The 21,907-nt window shown below is 52.2% G+C and overlaps 1 long non-coding RNA gene across 8 annotated transcripts in view; it reads right to left on the bottom strand.

Annotated features, from left to right (window-relative positions):
* Positions 1-690: 690 nt before the first annotated feature.
* LOC117308492 (uncharacterized) overlaps positions 691-21,907 on the bottom strand; it is a 150,535-nt gene continuing 129,318 nt past the window's right edge. For 7 of the 8 annotated variants that reach the window (XR_012326853.1, XR_012326851.1, XR_012326856.1 and 4 more), the window contains one exon: positions 16,284-19,563. This is a non-coding gene — a long non-coding RNA (uncharacterized lncRNA). Of the gene's footprint in view, positions 2,313-16,283; positions 19,564-21,907 lie in introns of those variants that run through there. The other variant, XR_012326857.1, reaches the window with a different exon arrangement.

Below are 21,907 nucleotides of genomic sequence, written 5' to 3'. Positions count from 1 at the left end.
CAAGTGCTCAGCAAAATCTGTTTATGCAAAGCATTCTTCCAAGCTAATAAGTAGCAGAGTCCAGGTTCCAGCCCAGAGAGTCTGTCATCTGAGCTTGTACTCAGAACCCAGGATGAGCTTGTATGGGTGTTCGGGTTGCGCACTGCACATGGGTGCCTTATCTGAGGGGGCGTCATTCGTGTTGTAGACGTCGCACACAGAGTACACAGGTGGGTGTGGAGTTCTGGGCATCCTGGCCAGTCTGTGGGGTTGGGGAGGGGATGAGAGGCCCAGTGCCAGCCTTGTCAGTCCCATCCCAGCCACAGGTGAAGAGCAAGCTCGGACATGAGAGGACCCGGGGAGACTGATGATGCTGCAGTGGCCAGCAACACCCCCGCACTAACGTGGACGAAACGCTAATTATGTGCTGGGCATTGTGCCAAACACGGTAAGTGCTTTAGCCCATTTATCCCTCAATCCTGTGAGGTGCAAACCGCTTTATCCCCACTTCACAGATGAGAAAACTGAAGCTGAGAGATTGGGTTTCTTGCCTAGAGTCGCAAGGTGGTGAGGCTGAGCCAGGGTTCCAGCCCAGGCAGCGTGAGTCCAGGGCGTTCCCCGCACCTGGCCATCCTCCCTAGATGGAGGTGCTGGAGGGCAGTGGAGGAACCAAGCCTGCCTGGTATTGATGGGACAAAGCCAGACCAGGCCTCCTTTCTTTTTTTTTTTTTTTTTTGCGGTACGCGGGCCTCTCACTGTTGTGGCCTCTCCCATTGCGGAGCACAGGCTCCGGACGCGCAGGCTTAGCGGCCATGGCTCATGGGCCCAGCCGCTCCGCCACCTGTGGGATCTTCCCGGACCGGGGCACGAACCCGTGTGTCCTGCATCAGCAGGCGGGCTCTCAACCACTGCGCCACCAGGGAAGCCCAGGCCTCCTTTCTTAAAGGCGCCTAGACTTTGGCTGAATTTTCTTCCTGCCTTTCCTGCTTCAGGGACATTTGACCTTTGACCCGGAAGATTTTGCAGTTGGCAAAAGTGATGATACATTTCTGCAAATTCCTGGTGTCTAGTGCCAGCCAGGAACACTCTTGCAAAGTGCAAGGAGTAATTCCAGGGTTTGGCTAAATCTCCCAGCCAGAATGTTCCAGAATGTATATGGGTCGAGGGCAGGTGAGGGGCAGATCTGATACAGACAACACTGTTGACAGAGACACACTCACTCAGCCCCGGGTCAGCGGGGGTACCCGCGTACTGCGATGGTGAGAGTGCTCCCTGGCCTCCGTGAGCTTCCGTGAGCCAAGACTTGGAGGCGGGACGTGCAAGATAGGCCCAAAGAGCAGTGAAGACACGAGTGACCCACCGGGAGGTGGACGGGCTGTTGTCAAAGCTTCTGATGGGGGTTTACAATTTCACCCTCCCTCCTTCTGGCGACTGAGAAATCTTGACTATTTTCACATTGCTTGCATCTCCTTATTTGCCACTGTTTCCAGCGCTTAAATTCTCCACCGACACACACACACACACACACACACACAAATGCACTCACACACTCATACTCAGGGCTTCTGGAGCCCTGTCTGCATACATCAAGTGAAATGAGTACTTTTAATGGGAAAAACTTATTTCCTGGGGTGGGGCCTGGCCCTTGGTCCAGTGAGAGGGGAGTTTAACCACTTCCCCTAAGAGCAAGAGGCAGCAAGGGCGCAGCGCTCCCAGGCTGTCAGTGAAGGCAAGTGGTGTTGAATACCTGCTGGGGGAGGGGGTGGAACGTGCCGGGCATCAGACATGCTCTGACTCTCTCCACGTTGCAGTGGGCATCTCCTTTCCCCGCGTGTCTGGGAGGCTGTGGGAGCAGTGCAGTGCTTAATGCGTCACATCATGTGGCCAGGACCAGTCTTCGGAGTTAATGCCGCGAGAAGATGGGTGGCCCATGAGGTGGGGAGGGCCTCTCCCTTCCTGCATCCCCCAGACTCTGGGCCTGGTGCCTGCTCCACAGAAGAGAGAAGCTGGGTGAGCACACACTGAGGACCAGAAGACATAGCCCCAGAGGGACTCCCAGCCTGAGCAAGAACCTCCGTGTCTGCACGGCCTCCTCCCAATGACCACGGGGATTCCAGCCTCACGCACATGGATGCGTATTTGGAGGAGATGCAGGACGGAATTCCTAGGAGGCTGAGCCTGTTTCCGAGGTCACTGGCTGAGTCAGATGCGGCCAGAAGCAGAGTGTTCCAGAAGTTCACAAGCCGCCCTGTGTCCTTTGCTGGGCATTGGCTCATTTCTGTGTGGGCGGAGGCCATTTCGTCTGTTCTAAAGCACAGCACCAAGAGCTTCATCTAGAGAGAAACGTGCAGACACAAACAGCTCAGAAAATAGGGCAAACCCGACTCCTGCATCCACAGCACTGTCTTTTCTAGCATTTCCCTCGAAAATTAAATTAGCAACGTATGCAAACGAACTGTGAGAATTCATTACGTTAATTTGTCTAATTTTAGAGCCAACACTGAAGCAAACAGCACCTCATTCCCCAATACTTAAGGCCTCACAGAATATTGATTTCTGAGTTTTATTAGCCTTGCACTAAGGCCCTTTTATAGCCCAAAGGCATGCGATTGTCAATTTCCTCATAAATACAAATGTCCCTGCTCCCAGGCTCCGAGAGTGTTCTCCAAGGTCATTTCCGGGGGTGACCCGCATGTCAGACCACCCAAAGCTCAGTCTGGGCGGGGTGGGGGGGAGTGCTGGCAGGAGCTGGGCCATCCATCCCAGCAAGATCAATGGCTACAAAAGGCGAGCAGTCCTTGCAAGGGCGTCTGCGGTACCGGGCCGTGGAGTTAAGCGTTCGTCACCTACCGAACATCTCCACAGCCCAGGCGGCCAGTGACAGAACCGAGCTCTTGGCTGAGGGAACCCTGTTGAGCAGCGATGGCTTCTTCTTCTCCTGCCTCTCCGTGGGCCAGGGTGATGTCTTCAGCATGATACATTCCACCATTAAGAAAGCCAGTTTACCCCCATGTTACTCTGGAGCCAGCCGTGTTAGCAGACCCCGTGGAGGTGTGACTAAGGATGAGTTTTATCCAGCTCGTGAAAGACAGTTGTCACCATGGCCAGCCCCTCCAGGCAGCCAGATAGACTGGGACCCTATTTCATATGTGGGACCCCAAGGAACGCTCTCTGCCTATGAGCAGGGTATCTTCCTGGGACACTCATAGTAACCTCACGGCCAAAGGAAAATGGCATTACCCTCGGTTGCTGTCAGTTCACTTACTTAGAGCATCAGCCCTCTGCTCAGCCATGTGAGTGAACAAACAAGCAAATCAACAAAATAGAGGGGCTTCCCTGGTGGTGCAGTGGTTAAGAATCCGCCTGCCAATGCAGGGGACACGGATTCGAGCCCTGGTCCAGGAAGATCCCACATGCCGCGGAGCAACTAAGCCCGTGCGCCACAACTACTGAGCCTGCGCTCTAGAGCCAAAGAGCCACAACTACTGAGCCCGCGAGCCACAACTACTGAAGCCCGCGTGCCTAGAGCCCGCGCTACGCAACAAGAGAAGCCACCGCAATGAGAAGCAACGAAGAGTAGCCCCCGCTCGCCGCAACTAGAGAAAGCCCGCACACAGCAACAAAGACCCAACGCAGCCAAAAATAATAAAGATAGATATCTAGATAGATAGATAGATAGATAGATATCTAGATAGATAGATAGATAGATAGATAACCAACAAAGCTGACTTCTTCATGAGCTCCACTTTCTTTTCTATTTTATAATGTGTCTCAGAATTTTTGCCAAGGAGGAACTCAATCAAAAATACAACCCATCAGTCTCAGATTTTGAAAATTACCCTTTCTCTTTCTTAAGTATCAGGAGACTTGTCAGTCACCATTCCTGCTCTGACCAGTTTTTAAAGACCATCCCCATCCAAATTCTGTGTTGATGGCCTCCACCTTCAGGCCTGTGGATTTCCACACTGGCTGGAGTCCCTGAAGATAAACTCTCCGGTCCCATCCCAGCACTTTTCACCCCTGAGAGGCCTTTACTATGGAAGGAAGAGACCGAGGATGCGAACAACCTTGACGGATCATCGGTGGAGAGCCCGGCACTGAGCTGGCCCTGGACGTCTTGCTATTTCCACGAATCCCCGCGTGCCCCTGGGAGGGACAGGGGTGCTGCTGACCTGGGCCCATCGAACTCCAAGCTCATCCCCACCCTTATGAGGAGGCCCGAGTTACTCATAACCTGAGGGTTCTTTTGCAAAAGCACCCCGGTTCCTTTAGTGCCAGAAAAGGTTTCCCTTCCCAACTGGATCTGCCATCTGCTAAGCCGGGTCTCCTCCCCTCCTGGCCCGCCCACCTGGAAGCAGGTAGGGGCAGCACAGTTTCGCTGCCAAGAGCAGTCTGTTCCTGACAGGCACGGTTCCAAAAGTCATGCGGCCATGCTTTCCCCTCTGGTCCGGCTACCTAAGTGTCCCTCCTGCGTTTCCTCCCACGCTGGGAACATCCAAAATTCAGCTGCCAGAAATAGATCCACTTGGGTCAGAAGTGGCAAGAAATGCTCTAGACCTTCTGGAACCTCAGCGCAGCCTGGCTCCCCGTGGGGAACTAAAGCAGCTGATTACGGGCAGCTTGGACTAAAGGCAGAGGATGAGACTAGAGAGGCGGCTGCCAGAGCACGTTTCTGTCCTCTGCTTCCCCCTCTGCATCCCGTCTCACCCTCCAGACTTCCTGTTGCTGTGCACCGCCTTTACAGGGTTGCTCCAAATTTCCAGCTTCCAGTAGATTTAGCAGAACTGGACGTCAGCGTCCAGCATGAGAGATTGTGTCCTGCCACGGCCCGCATCCCGGCCAGCTGACATCACGATGCACCTTCTGTAGCCGCTTGCCCTGGTCGTACAGTCGGAAAGAGACAGGCCCGGGTGACAATGAGGCTGGGGGGCCGGGGGGGGACGCTGGCACAGCAGCCGAACTGGTCAAGCTTTGGACGCAGGCAAATGTGTGCCTCACAAGACTGCCCTGTTACAGGGTGGAGGCGGCAATGAGGGATGTGAGAAGTGGAGACAGGTGGGGGCCGAGTGCAGGGGTGGCAGGGCGATGCGGGGCTCCCCCCCTCTGGCCAGCCTTGGTGTCAGTCAGAGGAAGAGACCCCCCACTCCTGTAGGGTTCCCCATAAGCCCGCAGTCTGCCAGGCCTTCCTGAGACCCTGGGTAGGCGGCAGCCACAAGGCAGGGGGCACCGTCTGGAACAGATCGCTGGGGACAGGCCACCTCTCTGGCCTGTCCACCTGGAATCAGCGCGCCTACAGCCAAGCTTACCCAGGGGGTCCCCGGAGTTGTGGAATAGCAATGACGATGGGGAGTGGGTAGGGCAAGAGGGCGGGAAGTGAATAGGAGTTGGGGTACGGGGTGCCCCATGCCCCGTAAATCACAGAAGGGAAACACAGAGCCTGGGCAGGCCTTGGGGCCTTCACATAGAGCTTTCCCTGTATCTGGAAGCTCTCCTCCGCCCAGCCTCCCTTCACCTGGCCACGGGGCCACTTCATGAGCTTGTGACCTAAGCAATCGCATAGGGCCTCACACTCAGAAGGGCCCCGTGCTCACAAGGGGCTGATTTAATGCTCTCCGTTTTCATCTTGAAATTCTTAACCATTTTATCTTTGAACTTGTATTTTGTAAGTGACGTTGGATGGGACAATGACACGTGCGTGTGAGCAACGGGGGTACACACAGTATGCGTGTCCACCACGGTTCCACATGTCTCACTCTTCTGCAGCACTGTCCACGCTCACAGCACGGCTTCCGTAACCCCCTCACCTTGCACCTGGGCCACGCACAGGAGGGCTCCATGCTTGGTATAGTATCCTGCTGTCGCCATCTTAAAATTCTTAATAATTTTATCTTTGAACTTGTGTGTTGTAAGTGAAATCCACTGGGACGATGCACACGAGCAGAGGAGGTACGTGCAGCCTGTGTGTCTGCCGTCCCCTGCACTCCACCAACACAAGGTTCCAGGGAACCCACGACCTGCTCGAGCTCAGTGACACCCCAAGTGAGTTCAAGACGAGCATGTGACGTGTGTGAGTGAGGTCACTGACGAGACGCCACACTTTCCAGTCAAACCAGAACTTGCTATGGACACATTCACACCTGGTGCTCTGAGACACAAGGACCGAGGACCTGTCTCACCTTTCCTAAGTCACATTATGTCCCTGTGTTAGGCAACCGATTATGCTGAAAATCATGGCACAGAAGCAAAGGGAGAGATGGGCAGCCACAGTCCCTTTCCTTTTAGTCCCTCCTTACTCAGCAGTAAGACTAAGGCAGAAAATGTGGGGAGAACACGATTCTATAAAGAAGCAAAATAAAAATAGTTGAGCGTTGCCACTTTTCCGGTAAGAATGAAATATATGTGCATGCCAGAGCTATGAAGTATGACTTGTGTCATTTCAGTGATTCTGCGTATGAATTAAATGCTCTTATATTTCCATTTAAAACCGACATTACACAATATAAAGACGGATGGTAAAATGCATGCTAATGATTTAAATGTTTAATTTTTCTTTAGAGTATCATTAAATGGAAGATTTTTTTAAAAGAAATTATAAGTCAAGAGAGAGACTGTGGAAGAAGGGGAAAAGCTTTATTTTTCAGTGGCTCTTTAAATGACACTTTTCCCTGCCTTTGGAACAAGAGGCCCTGCATTTTCATTTTGCGCTGAGCCCTGCAAAATATGTAACCATCCCCGCCTGGCCATCTCCTTCCTATTCATCCTTCAAGACTCTGCTTAGGCACCCCCTCTTCCAGGATGCCCTCCTTAACCCCTCAAGGAGGGCTTCATGTCCCTCCTGTGTACCTCCACAATGAACTGCACTGTGCTGTAATTACCAGTTTATCTGATCAGCTCCTTCACCGGAAGGGAGCTCCGGAGTAGGATGGCCAGATTTACAGTCCTACAGAGATGTCTGCCTGTCCTCAGAGCCAGCCAAGGGCCTGGCACGTAATACATGCTCCTTCCCTGTTTGCTGAATGAATCAGTCAGTCAGTCAACCAACCAAATAACCAATGAATCAATGAATGAATGAAAAGGAAGTGCCCTGTGCCAGACGCCGTTCTCAGCATTTTGCATATGTTGCCTCTGGTTAAGCAAAGGAATGGTGGGACCAAGATGACGGCAGGGCCTGCCTTTCAGGCTGGCATTGCCCGACTAGTGAGCTTCCCCTGTGTGACCGTGTATGGTTCCACAAGCTTTGGGCTCTTGGCCACGGCACCCACTGTTGGCCCCTCTCCTGTCCTTTCCCGCCTCGTGTGTGGACATAGATGCCGACCCGTTTGGCGAGTTCCTTGAGGGTGAGAACCCCAGTTTTTCTGCATCTGAGCCCCAAGGGTGGTCCAGATTTTCGCACAGAGTCAGTACCTGTGACTGTTATGAGAAAAGCATCTAAGGGAAGACAATCTGACTGAGGTGATTCAGACCCTGCCAAGCCCATTCCACGCAAAGCCACAGGCCACCCATCTCTTTAGAATGTACAAACTTAAAAAGACAAGAAGAAAAGTCTTACTATTCTTTAAAACTCACTTTTGGGAAATGTCAGTATCATTTTTCACAGGATTAAAAACTAGGGAAACAGAGATTAGGCATTTGGCAAGGTTCCCCTTGGGTGCTGGCAAGGGGCTACTGATCTTCAGGCATGGCTCAGCCACTGCACTCAGAGCAGGCTCACCTTCAGACTCAGAGCACCCATTCCCAGATGCAACTGGGGTGTCCATTTGGGGGACGTTTCCCTTTCTGTGAGTGTGGAGGAGAGACTGAATGCCTGCTCACCAACCCTATTTCTTCCTCCTGAGCGCATAGGAAGACTGCATCTCCCAGTCTCCCTTGCAGGTAGGATGAGTCCTTATAACTGGATTCTGGCCAAGGAGATGTCAGAAAAAGTGATCCGTATCACTTACAGGGATGACCATAAAATCATGGGCATGGTTGTCCAAGCTCCTCTCCCCTTCCATGGAAACCCTGCAGACCACATGCTGAGAAAAGTAATGTCACAAGATGGAAGGAGCCCAGATCTTGGAGGAGTGCTGCTCAACTCACAGCAGACTGTGACATAAATAAGAAATAAAATTTTATTGTGTTTAGCCGTGAGGTTTGGGGTATGTTTGTTATAGCAGCTAGTGTAATTTAACCTAAGGAAAACAGTATGCCAATATATCTCTTAGTAAGGATGCACTCAAATCCAAGTAACTGAAAAGCCAACCAAAGTGGCATAAATAAATCTAAGGTTCCTTTTCTGCATAACAAGAAGTCTGGGGATAGACAATTCAAGGGTGGATCAGGGGCTCAAACACACAGACTCTATCTTTTTGCTTGGCCATCCTTGGTATGTTGGCTTTTGTCTTCATGCTTATCAACTCATAGTCACAAGAAGGCTGCTGTACCTCTGACATTTTATTAGCATCCCAGGCAGGAAGAAGAGAATAGAGCAAAGGGCTAAAGAGCCATGCTAGCCAAATCTGTCCCATCTACCCGACTTTTACTTACATTTCATTCACCATAACTACGTCACATGCCCACGTCTGACCAATGGTTGGCCAGTGGGAATGATATTATTAAGCCTGCTTTGGTCCAGTGGTGATTCATTTCCTGGGGCTGGGGTTGGGGCTCACACTTCCTGTCATCAGTGAATCTACGTGACTCCCTGAACGAACTGCAGATCTGTCGATGGGAGGAGGAGAGGAGATGGATGCTGAGTGATCAAGAGTGGCCTCTCTGGTGGCTTGTGTCCTCCTATTCTTCCTTCCTTCTGTCACATCCCTTTCTCCAGAAAGGGCTGCAGTTAAGAGAGACCAAAGAGATGCCTGGCTGGATCCTTTGGCCTTTAAATCCCTGATAACAGGCTAGTAGCCAGCCAGACAGCAGCATAATTCACACTGAAGGGTAGAGTGTTCCAAGGCCACAACCCTCTAGGGCATGTCCTTTCTTTTCTAGGATATGACTGATGACCTTAAACTGGCTGTCAGAAATTAGCAGAGCTATTTAAAACTTAGATTGCTCAACGCTTGAGAAGGTGCAATGAAGCGGCCTTGATCATAGGCTGCCTGCAGGAAGGTGAACTGTTGCCATACATATGGAAAGCAGGCTGGCAGTAAGTACCATGAGCCATAAATAGATTCAAACCCTTTGATCTAATAATTCTACTTCTGGGAATCCTTCCTAAGGAAATAATTTGAACATGGAAAAACTTTTTGCACCAAGACATTCCTGGCAGGATTACTTGTAATAATGAAAACCTAGAATTGGCCAAAATAACGAGCCATTGGAGAACAGTCATTGGACTATATATATAAATTCAATATAGAATATATTCTATGAAGTGGAGGTGAAATAAATGGATGGATGGATGGATGGATGGATGGATGGATGGATAGATGATAGGGAGAGAGAAAGAGAGAGAGAAAGAGAGGGAGATTCAACTCAATGAACATATACATTCATTAAAAATGATGATGGCAGAGTTCCTCTGGTGGCGCAGTGGTTGAGAGTCCGCCTGCCGATGCAGGCGACACGGGTTCGTGCCCCGGTCCGGGAAGATCCCACATGCCGTGGAGCGGCTGGGCCCGTGAGCCATGGCCGCTGAGCCTGCGCGTCCGGAGCCTGTGCTCCGCAACGGGAGAGGCCACAACAGTGAGAGGCCCACGTACCACAAAAAAAAAAAAAAAAAAATGATGACGGCAAAGGGTTTCTAATGGGGAAATGTGTTTGGATAAAAGACGTGTTAAAATAATGGGTACAATACGATTATTAGTGCATAAAGAAGGTTAAAATGAAACACTCCAAAGTGGAGCCGTGATTTTTTATTTATTTATTATTTTATTTTTGGCTGTGTTGGATATCTGTTGCTGCGCGCAGGCTTTCTCTAGTTACGGCGAGCGGAGGCTACTCTGTGTTGCAGTGCACGGGCTTCTCATCGCGGTGGCTTCTCTTGTTGCAGAGCACGGGCTTTAGGCACGTGGGCTTCAGTAGTTGTGGCACGCAGGCTCAGTAGTTGTGGTTCACGGACTTAGTTGCTTCGCGGCATGTGGGATCTTCCCGGACCAGGGCTCGAACCCATGTCCCCTGCCTTGGCAGGTGGATTCTTAACAACTGCGCCACCAGGGAAGCCCCAGCATAGACGATTTTTGTTCCTTCTTTCTACTTATGCATTTTTAAATATTTTTCTTTTAAAGTATGTACAGTTTTATAATAAAAAATTATTTTAGAAAAATACGAGGGTTGCTAGGTGAGCATGGAAATTGGATGGGGTTAAGGGACAGTTTGTTCAGCTGGGGCAGCGTTGGGCGAAATCCCTGCCCAGCTCTAGACCTCCTCTCTGGTGACCACAATACTAGTTCAGTCAACTTCAGGGTCCTTCTCTCCCGGCCCCTCCCCGGGAGCCCTGACAGCACCCGACTCCCAACCCACGAGCTCTTCAGGCTTCAACTGGATGGATTATGACTTGCTACAGGTACCTTCTGTTCTGCTCATCCTGACTCAACTTGGCCGTGCCCCAAGCTCCAAACCCACACTAGGGTGGTCCCCCTGCAAACAGAGACGCGCCCTTTTCTGTTGACTTTTGCTCATTCTCTTCTCAAAGGTGGTGGCCTTTGGCCAAACTTGCCCTTAAATGTTAGGACAACTTTTGACATCCCCTGGATACCAACTAGGGGAAAAAATCTTAGACTTTCCTTTATTTTCATTCAAATTTAGATCGATAAGATTCATCCGTCTTTTTATTGCCAGCTGTTACTCAGTTTTAGTGCTCTGTAATATCCCCAGGTGCAAATATACCCACATACAATATATGTATCTATTTATCTATTTCTGTTGACAGGATTTGGGCTGTTTCCAATGTTTTGATACTACGAACAGTGCTGCTAAGAATATTCTCGTACATACCTACGAGAAGAATTGCTGGTATGTAAGGTTTATGAAGGCTCAACTTTACGAGACAGTGGCCAACTCTTTTCCAAAATAGCAATAAAATTCTGAAAGGGAAAAAGAAGTCCAAAAGGATTATCCAAACTCTCTGTATTAGCCTCTCAATTTTTCTGTAAATCTAAAACTGTTCTAAAAAATAAAGTCTTTTAAAAAAATTATAGCGCATAATACCCTTTTTCAAGTTAAAAATGACTAAAATTTAAAATCTTGGGGGGGTTACATTTAGATGTGATAAAATGAAAAGCAAAGGAATGACAGACACAAGATTTCTGGAGCCTGTTCCCTTGGGAGAGGGAGGAGGGTTCTGGGGGGAGAAGAGTGTGGCAAACGGTCCTTAGTGTCCAACTTCCTTGTTGGATGATGATGAACTGGTGTTTGTCAGATGAGAATAAGGGAAGGGAGGAAACGAGGGAGGCACAAGGAAGAGGCTCTTGTGTGGACAGAGCTGGGAGAGCATCGTAAACAAGGATTATGTGTAATCCATTCCATACACCTGCGGCCCGTTAAGCAGCAGTGGGGAAGGCATCTGAGAGGCACTCACAGTGGCCTAAGAGAGAGAGGCACAGCTTTGTCAGGTGGGCAGCTAGAAAGCCAGAGGCCCAAATGCCAGCCCCACTGGCCAGGCACGTGGCGTCACCCAAGGTGAACATCTGCTCCCTGCGCCCCGAGGGGTACAGCAGGTCTGCACTCAGCTGCCTGCTTTAGGATCCATCAACAGCCACGTCTGTGGTGAACTCTCTCCAAAGCTGAACATTCTCATCTGTAAAATGGGGCAAAACATGTAAGACAGTGCATGTGAAATGCTTACTCACAGTAAGCACTCAGTAAATATCTACCATCTCTCCCTCCCCATGCCCGGGGGTATGTGTGTGTGTGTGCGTGTGTTTGGATTCCCAGGTCCCTGCTCTGCTACCTGTCCAGGACCCCACTCCTCCAGACCAGGATGCAGCCTGCCCTAGCCAGCTGGCTTGAGCCTGGAGCCCTGGCCCCGAGCCTCCAGTGGGGTCTGAGGCGCTGACACCGTCCCTCTCCCACATCTGCACCCACCCCCTCTCGGAACAAACCCAGCCCCTCCCTCATTCCTCTCGATTCCACAGCTCCTGAGGACATATTGCTCTGATCTCATCAGCATTTCTCAAGCCCCTTCCCCTCCCTGGCCTGGCCTCTCACCCAGACCTTCCTCTCTGCCTGCCACCCCTGACTCCAGACTGACCTCTTTCTGAGTCCTGAGTCCGACCACACCACACGCTGCTCGAATCCTGCAGGGGCTCCCATTGTCCCTCTGCAATGCAGCCCTGGTGACTCAGCTGACATTCAAGGCCTTCACCTCCCTCTGGTCCAGTTCCACCTGGCCTCACTCTACCACGTACACCCAAAGTTCAGTCCCACCCTTTCCCAACATGCCCCGCTTCCTTCCGCCACTGTGGCTTGGTAGGCGCTGCTCGCCCTGCAGGGAATGCCTTTCTTCCCCTGGAGAGTGCTTAGTTCCCTCCAAGACTCCAGGTGAGGATGAAGGGAGCCTTCCACCTTAGCCCCTGGGCCCCTTTAGTTCAGTGCCCCACCTTCACACGCCCAGCAGGCCGCCCATACCAAGTGTCCCCTTCCACTGGACTGTGGGCGCCCTGTAGACAGGACGTCCGGACCCCATCACATCCCAGTGCCACACTCAGGAAGTGCTCATCAAACAAATGCACGACTTGTTCCTTTAAAGGGTAAGGATGTTTGACTTCCCACTGCAGTTATATTTTCCCCTTCCTTTTTCAAAACCTTGCCTTGCCTGGGTGGAGGAAGGACAAGTGGAAAACATCTGTCTGGTGGGTTGACACGGGTAGGGATAAAGGATGGAAAGAAATCTGGTGTCTCCTGTTTACCATGGACGCTGAACTTGGAAAGAAAAAGTGCAGCCACAGCAGGACAGTTGAGCGGAGACAGCTGCCCCGCTGGGGCCAGCCCAGGGCTGACCCAGCAGATGGGAACTTGGGGGGACCAGGGGTCTCCAGGCCCCCTGCCTGCTCTGGCCACGATGGGGAATGGCTGGTCCGGACCAGCCGTTTGCACAGATACTCTTTCTGTAAAGGACATTCATGGCTTTTCCATCTTTCCAAGAGGGATGGAAAAAGGATCTCTGTCTGTGAGCCCCTGCTGCTTCCCTGAGTACGGAAACCCAGGGGCAATGGCCCTGTTGGTGGATACTGTATGCTTAAAAGGATAATAGAAAATTCACATAAGGATGGGGCCTGTCCTGAAATTACCTTACAAAGGGAAAGACGATCAAGAAGACGAGGAGCTGAGGGGTCTGAGCCTGAACCTCACATCACTGATGGACGCCCGTTAGCACTCGAGCTGCTAACACGGGGTATCTTATTAATGGAGTTAGGCCGGTCCTTGGGAAATGCTGAGTGATTGCAGCCAGGAGACCCCAGGGCAGCCTTGGGTCACTCCCTGATTGTGTCCTCCAAGTGCCAGCCTACACGACCCCCCAGTACCAGCCAGCAGGTGTCCCAAGTTCCAGCCAACATGTGCCCCACCCTGTCCCCCGGTGCCCTCTGGGGTCTCCCCGCCTCACAGCTCCGTAGAGGGAGGGGCTGAGGAGGACTAACACCAAGAACCTGCAGTGAACGCCACCATTCCACAGGTGGGAAATCAGGGTCCTCACAGGAGCGGGCAGGAGCGTCGGATTCAGAAAGGAGATGTGAGGACGGAAGCTGAGGCTGGGGTGATGCAGGGCAGCCCCGCTCCTAGTCTGGAAGGTAAGGGCCGCCCTTGCCCGCCCCCTGGCTCCCGAGCGCTGCTGCAAATTTGCGGGATGAGAATTCTCTCGTCCCATCTCACCTCTGCACCTGCCCCCTCCTTCAGGTGGGTGTTTTGGAGAAAGCAGCCTCATCACAATTTAAGTCCCTTTTCCTGCCCTTGCCTCCTGGAGGACAGACTGCACGCTCGCTGGTGTGGCCCGGGATCTGCCCTGCTACCCTCCCTGCCCTGACTCGCACCTACACAGCAGCCTGGGCAGGCACCTACCTTCCCGCTACCACGCCCGTGTGAGGGCCTGTCCCGCCCCATCCTCAGGCATGCCAGACCCCTCCCCACCTTGTGTCCCCTTAGCCGCTGTGACTAGGTGTCTCTTCCCACCCCAAGGCTCCCACAGGCCCCTGCATCGCAGCCCTCATCCCCCCAACCTGGGGAGGTCCTGGACAGCTGACCAGCCAATGCCCACCAGGCCACGGTCTCCAGGGGGAAGAGTTGACCCGTCCCTGCCTGGATCCCTGGAGCCTGAAAGCTCCAGGAACTTAGTAGGTGCTTTGAAAGTGTGGTTGAATGAATAACCAGGCAGGGGTCAGGCTCAAACATCCCCACCTGCCACAGTGCCAGAATTCCTCCCCTAAACCCTCAAAAGAGTGGTCCAGAGGCCCCAGCGGGGAGCTGTCTGAGAGCCTCTTCCCAGAACTGCTGAGTCAGAACCGCATTTCAAGAAGATGCAGATGACTTCTGCCCACAGCCAGGACGGAGGAGCTCTGCTGGAGGAGACGGAGGCGGGGCTGGGACGTTCCGTCAATGGCTCAGCGAGGGGAAGTGGGCCCGAGGCCATACAGCAGAATGTTGCGCACTGGACCAGAAACCTGGTCTTCTGACCCCAAGTTCACTGACCTCTGGGGGAAACGACCGCAGAGGAAGAGCAGGAGGCTGTCCTGCCCCCTCTTCCTGGCCGGGACCTTCGCTGTGTGCCCGGGGAGCTGGGACCCTCTTTGTGGGTGGGCCAGGGAGGCCAGGGAGGGCCGCGCCTGCCTTCCTGGAGGGGAAGGTGTGCAACCAGAGCCCCTCTGCTGTTGACGGCTCTCAGGGCCAGAGGGTGGATGGGTGCTGGAGGAGCTTCTGCCAGCAGCACAGGCTGAGCTCCAGAGCATTACGGGCCAGCGAGACAGCAGAGCCAGGAGCCTTCCCAGGTGGACCTTCCTCCCGTCCACTGAGCCATGGGACGTGCGCCGGAAGCTCGTCTTCAGGAAAGCCTCCCTAGCCACGGGGCTGGACCAAGAGCTTTCCAGGCCAAACCAGACATCCTCGGGCTCAGCATGATGGCTTCCTTCCACCTGGGCTGGGCTGTACTGGAAAAAACACCCCCGTGTTTCCCCCTCACTCGAACACTCACAATACTCCTGACACCGGATGTGTAGGTTTTCCTCTCATCAAGCAGTTCTCAGTGACCAGCTGGGGGGTGCCATGATTCAATTCCAGCACTAACCGGAGTTAGTCCAGACCCCGCAGGGGAAGGGCTCCGTCCCACAAGACTGCCCCCGCTTCAGACGCCAGTCCCAAGTCCCAGGTTGTCACCCGTTATAGCTGGTTAGTTCTCCGGACTAACTAGCTATAAATCGGGATTCCCATGCCCCTCCTCAGGTTCGACCATTTGCTACAACTGTTCAAAGAACTCACTTTGTAAGGGAAACACTTACACTTACCAGTTTTTAGATGATAAAGGGTATGAGAAAGGAGACAGATGAACATCCAAATGAAAGAGATGTATAGGGCAAGATATGGGGGAAGGGGCAAGGAGCTTCCGCGCCTTCCGGGCACACCTGGCGCACAGCTGCCCCACGTGCTCGGTCACCCAGAAGCTCTCCAAACCCCGACTGTCGGGAATCTGATGGAGGCTTCACCACATAGGCATGATCGACCATTAACTCAAACTCCCTTCCTGGAGAATGGGGGTCGGGGAGCTGCAAATCCCAAGTGTCACAGCTTGGTCTTTCTGGTGACCAGCTCCCATCCTGAAGCCATCCACCAGGAGTCACCTCGTTAGAACAAAAGACACTCCTATCGCCCAGGAAATTCTGAGGGTTTTAGGAGCTCTGTGCCAGGAACCAGAGGCAGAGACCGACGTATATATTTTCTGTTATTTCACAGGAGCATCACGACCTACCCCGACAGATATCCAGACACCATTGACCCTGGAGATGCCCACATCCAGCCCTCTGTGTGACAGAAGAGGCTGCGGGGACTGTCCCCAAGCCCTCCAATCTTCCCACGGGACTTCAAGGAGCTTGCTGGTCCCAAGCTGAGGGGACCACTCCACCACTTAACACTCCTGTGCCTTGATTCCCTCATCTGTAAAGTGAGGCTCATAACAGCACTGTCCTCCTAGAGAATTATGGGAGAATTAAATGAGACTTCTTGTAATGCTTTGAACGGTGCCTGGTATAGTCTGCCCTCCAAGGTGCTACCCACTTCCATCTCTATGACTATCCTCATCATTAGTTCTCTAGTCCCCAAACTGGGATCTTCTCATCCCACGTCGCACTCTCCCATGCCCACCCTCCCTCTGGACCCTGAAGCAGGACCCATGTCACTGTGCTACCCTGTGGGGTTGCAGCCTCTAAATCAGTCCCCAGATTACCCCCACCCGCTGTTAGTCACGCCCTGGACGGTGGGCTGGTCTTAGGGACTCACTTCCAATGACTAGAATTCACCAGAAGTGACGGGATGTCCCTTCGAGTTTAGGTCATAAAAGGGCTGCAGCTTCCATCCACTCTCTCGGGTCACTCACCCTAGGGAAAGCCAGTTGCCACATCCTGGGCCAGCCTCGTGGGGAGGCCTGTGTAAATGATGTCCCCCAAACCCCCATCAGGGCTCGAAATGACTGCAGCCCCAGCCAACACACTGAGTGATCCTTGGGAGGATTCCAGACCCACAGAAACTGGGATATAATGAATGTTTGTGAATAGATGTGGCCCTGAGTTTGGGGTACTTTGGTACACAGTAGTTATCTACAGATAAACACTATACCTCGGTGAATTCCTACTCATCTTTCAAGACCCAGGGGAAATGCCACCTCCTCCATGAAGCCTTTCACTTTGATTACAAAGCCAAAGTACTTCGTAATCACTCCACTGTCAGTTTCTACTTTAATGTCAGTTTACAGGACAAGCCTGCTCCCCTAGTGAGACTGTGAACCCCTAGAGGGTAGGGACAAGGCTTTAATCATACCTGAATTCTCTGTGCCCTGTCACTCAGCTGGTCCTCAGTCAGAGTTTATTTTTAAAAATAATGACTTAGACAGCAACCACCACCCAGCAGGCCTCCAACGTGCACACTTAGCCTCTGGCTCAAGGGCTTCCTGGCATGCTCCGTCCAGGATCACATGGCTAGCCAGAGCTTGGGTCCAATTCTCTGTCCTCTCTCCCAGAGGATGCGACAAAGCTTCCCAGTGTCACACCAGGGCACACCTCACCCTCCAACCAAGCCAGCACACCACTGGGTGAGAGTGCCCAGGGCCAGGCTCAGAGGGTGGGAAGAAAGGAACTCCTTTCTTCTGCTTCGTGTCTCACTTCTGACCCAGTCACCTCCCAAAGATCCCGCCTGCCAACACAATCACCTTTCGGGGTTAGACTTCAACACATGAGGTTTGGGGGGGCGTAGCATATGACATACACGTTCAGCCCATCCACCGCTCCAAGGCTGGGCAGGATCTGAGGCTCCACTCTAGGCTGCTGGACATCCTTTAGGCTTTTCACAGCACAGCTGTCATGAGTTGAATGGTGACCCCAAAAAGACAGTTCATATTCCAGAACCTGTGATGCGACCTTATTTGGAAAAAGGGTCATTGCAGATGTAGTTTAAGGATCTCAAGGTGTGATTATCCTCAATTAGGGCAGGACCTAAATCCAATGGCAAGAGTCCTTACAAGAGACAGAAGAGGAAACACTTAAGGAAGGCCGTGTGAAGACACAGGCAGAGGTGGATGTGATGTGGCCACAAGCCAAGGAATGCCAGCTGCCACCAGAAGCTGGAAGAGGGGAGGGAGGCTCCGCCCCTTAGGGCCTCCAGAGGGAGCCCAGTCCGGCTGACACATAGATTTTGGACATCTGGCCTCCAGAACTATGAGAGAATAAACTTCTGTTTTTGTGGGGTTTTTTAAAGTTCATGGTAATTTGTGGCAGCAGCCCTAGGACATTAATAAAACAGCCTATGTAGAAAAGGATGCTATTCCTGCAGCTTGGGTTCAGAGGCACTGCGTCAGCAGTAACCCAGTGGTCCTGTGGTTTCGGGGACCATGTTGCTAGCGGGTTGTCTCACATTATTAATGGTTGGTTTTCCCTGTTTGCTTAAAGTGATGGTTTGGAGGAAATGGCAACCGGGCCACACACCCAACCCCAGTCAGAGGGGACAGCTTGATCACAGGCTCTGAGGCTCTGCAGAACTTGGCCAGCAGTGTGTGTGAACGGGTGATGCAGGTGCAGAGACTGTGGGCCCCCTGGGATCCCCGGGATGGAATTCCCCGACCAGGGCCTCCTCCAGCCACCCACAGCCTCGGCCATTTCCTGGGGTGTACGAGACCTGCAAAGCTGGGAAGCTAGGAGGAACCTCTGCCCAGGCTGAGGGCGGGTTAGAGGCTGTCAAAGCTCTGAACAGAGGGTGGCCTGCAGAGATCTAGAGGCTAGGACCTGATGGGCAGGGGCAGTTGGAGGGCAGAGACAGAAGGCAGGAAGACCAGGGTTGTTCCGGACAGTAAGCATGGTGAGCGCAAGGCTGAGAGCAAGAATGACCAGGAAAGGAAACTTCTGGATGTGGGAAGAAGGGAAGCACTCCCCAGCCTGGCACCTGGCAGAGACAGGGAAGCCAGCAGAAGGAACGGTCTCCACTAGCCTCACGTGGATGGATGATTTCCACGTGCCATTGACTCTGCCCTCGTGTGTCAACAACTGGAGTGATCTTAGGAACCCCAACTTCCGAGAACTTGAAAACTTCTGAAATTGAGCACCTTGACTTTGCTTCATTCAGCTTCCCACCCGCTTTGAAGGGATGACTGGGGGTTTGCTTTGCCTTGTTTTTTGTTTTGTTTTGTTTTTTTACAGTTGGCCTAGCATCGTTCTCTTCCATTTTAAGAGAAAAGGAACAGAAATGTCTAGATGTGACATGTTTCTGAATCTGGACTTGGTTTACCTCAGGGTAAGCCAAGGTGGTCCCCACACGGCAGCAACGTCACCAGGCTGCAATCAGTCCTGTGGAGAAGTGTCTCCAGCAGCTTTTCAGATGCAAAGCGAGCCTGGACGCTGGTGTCTTGTCAGAGCCTGCCAACCTCCATGACAGTTGAGCAAATATTCTTACAGCTCCCCGGAGGCAAAGGTGCAGGCACAGCTCCAGGGATGCTGGGAACCCACCACCACGGGCTGTTAACTTACTGGTATCATTGTCATGACTTCCCAGTTTCGGAATGATCACCATCTCCGGTCTCCAAGCTTTGGATGTGTTTATTCTCGTTGACTCTGCTCTTTGGTGCTCTCCCACTCACGCTGTTGCGTTTGGTCATCATGGCCTTCCTCTGAGGTAAGTGTCATGGCAGTGCTGTCATCCTCATCGCCCTCACTCTGCAGACCTGGGAGCCTGAGGCTGGGAGAGGCTGTAACCTTCACCAGGACACACAGCAGGAGGTGGGGAGCCGGGACATGAATGCACTTTGGCCAGGTGCCAGCTCTGACTGGACGCACCAGATTTCAAGCCCGGGGGGAAGTCGGTAGGTCGTGAAGCCCCCGATGACTGTCATTCGTGTCCTGATGTGTGAGTTTCCTCTGGCTGAGTAGGTGCTGTGTATCCAGCAGAGAAGAGTCCCTGATAGATGGTGGAAGTCACCTGCACAGAAACGCAGGGTCAGGTTTGTCAGTCTGTCTGGCTTTTTTCTATCAGTAGTGAGTGACACTTGGAGAAAAGTTGGAATTCTGTCAACTTAAACTAACAGTGATTGTTCCAGGAAGATAGAGTTTGGGATGACGTTTTGTTTTCTTTCTTGTGTTTTCTATATGATTTGAGCTCTCTAAAATTAGAATGTGTCCTTTACAAAAGCAACAACATCTTTTTTTTCAATCACTTGGCACAGTTTTGAAAAATAGTTTTCCCGAGCCCCAGTCAGTGTGATTCTGATTCTTTGGGCCTGGGGTTGGGCCAGGGCCGGGACCCAGTTAACTCATGTGGGCCGCCCACCTGGGGAACCCCTGGTGTTTCTCAAAACCTCCCTGCTGAAAGTCTCCTGGGTGCACAGACAAAGCCCCCAGGCCTCACCCCATCACCCTGGCGAGGCTCATCATCTGGGCAGGCTGGTCTAGACTCAGAATTCATCTCCCCCCGAGACTTTGGGGAGCCGGTGTCCAGCTCTGCATCCTGGAGGATGACACAGCCGGGAGTCACCCACCAGATTCAGACCAAACCTGAGCTGGAAATAAGGATTGGGTCAGCCCAGTGGCAGCTGCGGCCAGCAGAAGGCCTGCCATCCATCCCTCCTGGAAGCTCGACTTCCTGCTCCCTCGCCTGTGAGGGTTTGTCCCAACCGCATCGTCTCAGGGGCCCTTTGGGGACATTTTCTCTGAAGAACAAATGACATGGGGACACATGTATACGTATAGCTGATTCACTTTGTTATACAGCAGAAACTAACACAGCACAGTAAAGCAATTATACTCCAGTAAAGATGTTAAAAAATAATCGTAATAAAAATTTTTCAAAATAATAAAATAAAATAAGAACAAATGAGAAGACTTAGGAGACATTAGGACAGAAGGGGCTCAACCAGGGAGAAGATGCTGGGATACTATTTACAGTTAACCTTCTCCACGTAATCCACAGTCACCAGACACTGACTGAGACCACACTGTCACGATTCAAACGACATAGATGAGGCGCGCGGCCAGCCGAGCTTCCCAGCACAAGAGCCAAGGCCAAGGTCGCTTCAGGCTGGGAAAATAAAACATGCAGGCCACAGCTCCCCTTAAAGAAGCCAAAGATGGTGAGGTGGTGGGGTGTCTGGGTCCCCTGCCATGGGAATGGGGGCTGCAGTTTCAGTGGAAGAAGCCGAAGTGAGGAAACCACTGTCAGTCAGGCCCTGATTCCTCACCTGGCCCGGCTGCTGGAGACTGGTTTACCCCAGAACTGCAGACACTGGTCAAAGCGGATGGCGGGGATGGCTAAAGAGCTATCCTGAAACGGCAGTGGCCACAACTCAACAGTGGAAACAAAACCCTCCCTTCTGAAGTGGAGGATTGAAGATCGCTGTGGACTGAACTGTGCTCCCCTAAATCCGGGTGTTGAAGCCCTAACTCCCAATATGGGATGGCAGTTGGAATGGGGCCTCTGGGAGGTAATCAGGTTCAGATGAGGTCATGAGGGTGGGCCCCCCACGGTGGGATTGGTGTCCTTATAAGAAGAGACACCACGGATCTCTCTCTTCATTGTGAGGAGAGAGCGAGAAGGTGGGGCTGTCTGAAACCTGGGGAGAGGACCCTCACCAACATCCCAACCCCACCGGCACCCTGATCTTGGATTTCCAGCCATTGGAATGACAAGAAATGTCTATTGTTTAAGCCCCCTAATCTGCGTTACTTTGTTATGGCGGCCAGAGCTAAGGCAAAGGTGACCAGAGAACAATTATTGGGATGTTTGACACTTTTCTTTTTAAAAAGCACTGCTGGGACTTCCCTGGCGGTCCAGTGGTTAAGACTCCACGCTTCCACTGTGGGGGGCACGGGTTCCGTCGGGGAACTAACATCTCGCATGCTGGCCAGTGCAGCAAATAAATAAATAATAAATAAATTTTAAAAATAAAAAGCACTGATGTTCAGGAACCACATCAGGTAGAAAATCATCAGTGACTGAACGCCCCTCCCCACTCCTGAGAGAACTTTCCAGAACCTCCATCTGTGCTGTGGGAGGCACCCCTTCTTCGTGTGTGAACACCCACAGGTGTCTCTCCCACAAAGCCAGTCATAACAGGAGAATGTGAAGGGAAGGGGTAAGGATGGTTAGGGTGGGTGAGTTAATACGATATTTCATCCTTGGTATCCCCACCGGATTTCTCAGTAAAACCCAGACAGTTTTTACGGTTTTATGAACTACTGGGGGCTTCTCAGAACATGAGCCCGTGGAAGGGTGTAGGGGACACTAATATTCATCCAGAGCCTCTTCATTACCTGACTCCCTCTCCTAA

The sequence above is a fragment of the Tursiops truncatus genome, chromosome 16, assembly GCF_011762595.2.
Source record: "Tursiops truncatus isolate mTurTru1 chromosome 16, mTurTru1.mat.Y, whole genome shotgun sequence".
Lineage (NCBI taxonomy): Eukaryota > Metazoa > Chordata > Mammalia > Artiodactyla > Delphinidae > Tursiops > Tursiops truncatus.
Note: the sequence above shows the minus strand (reverse complement) of the source record. Positions and strands in the feature narration are given on the sequence as shown.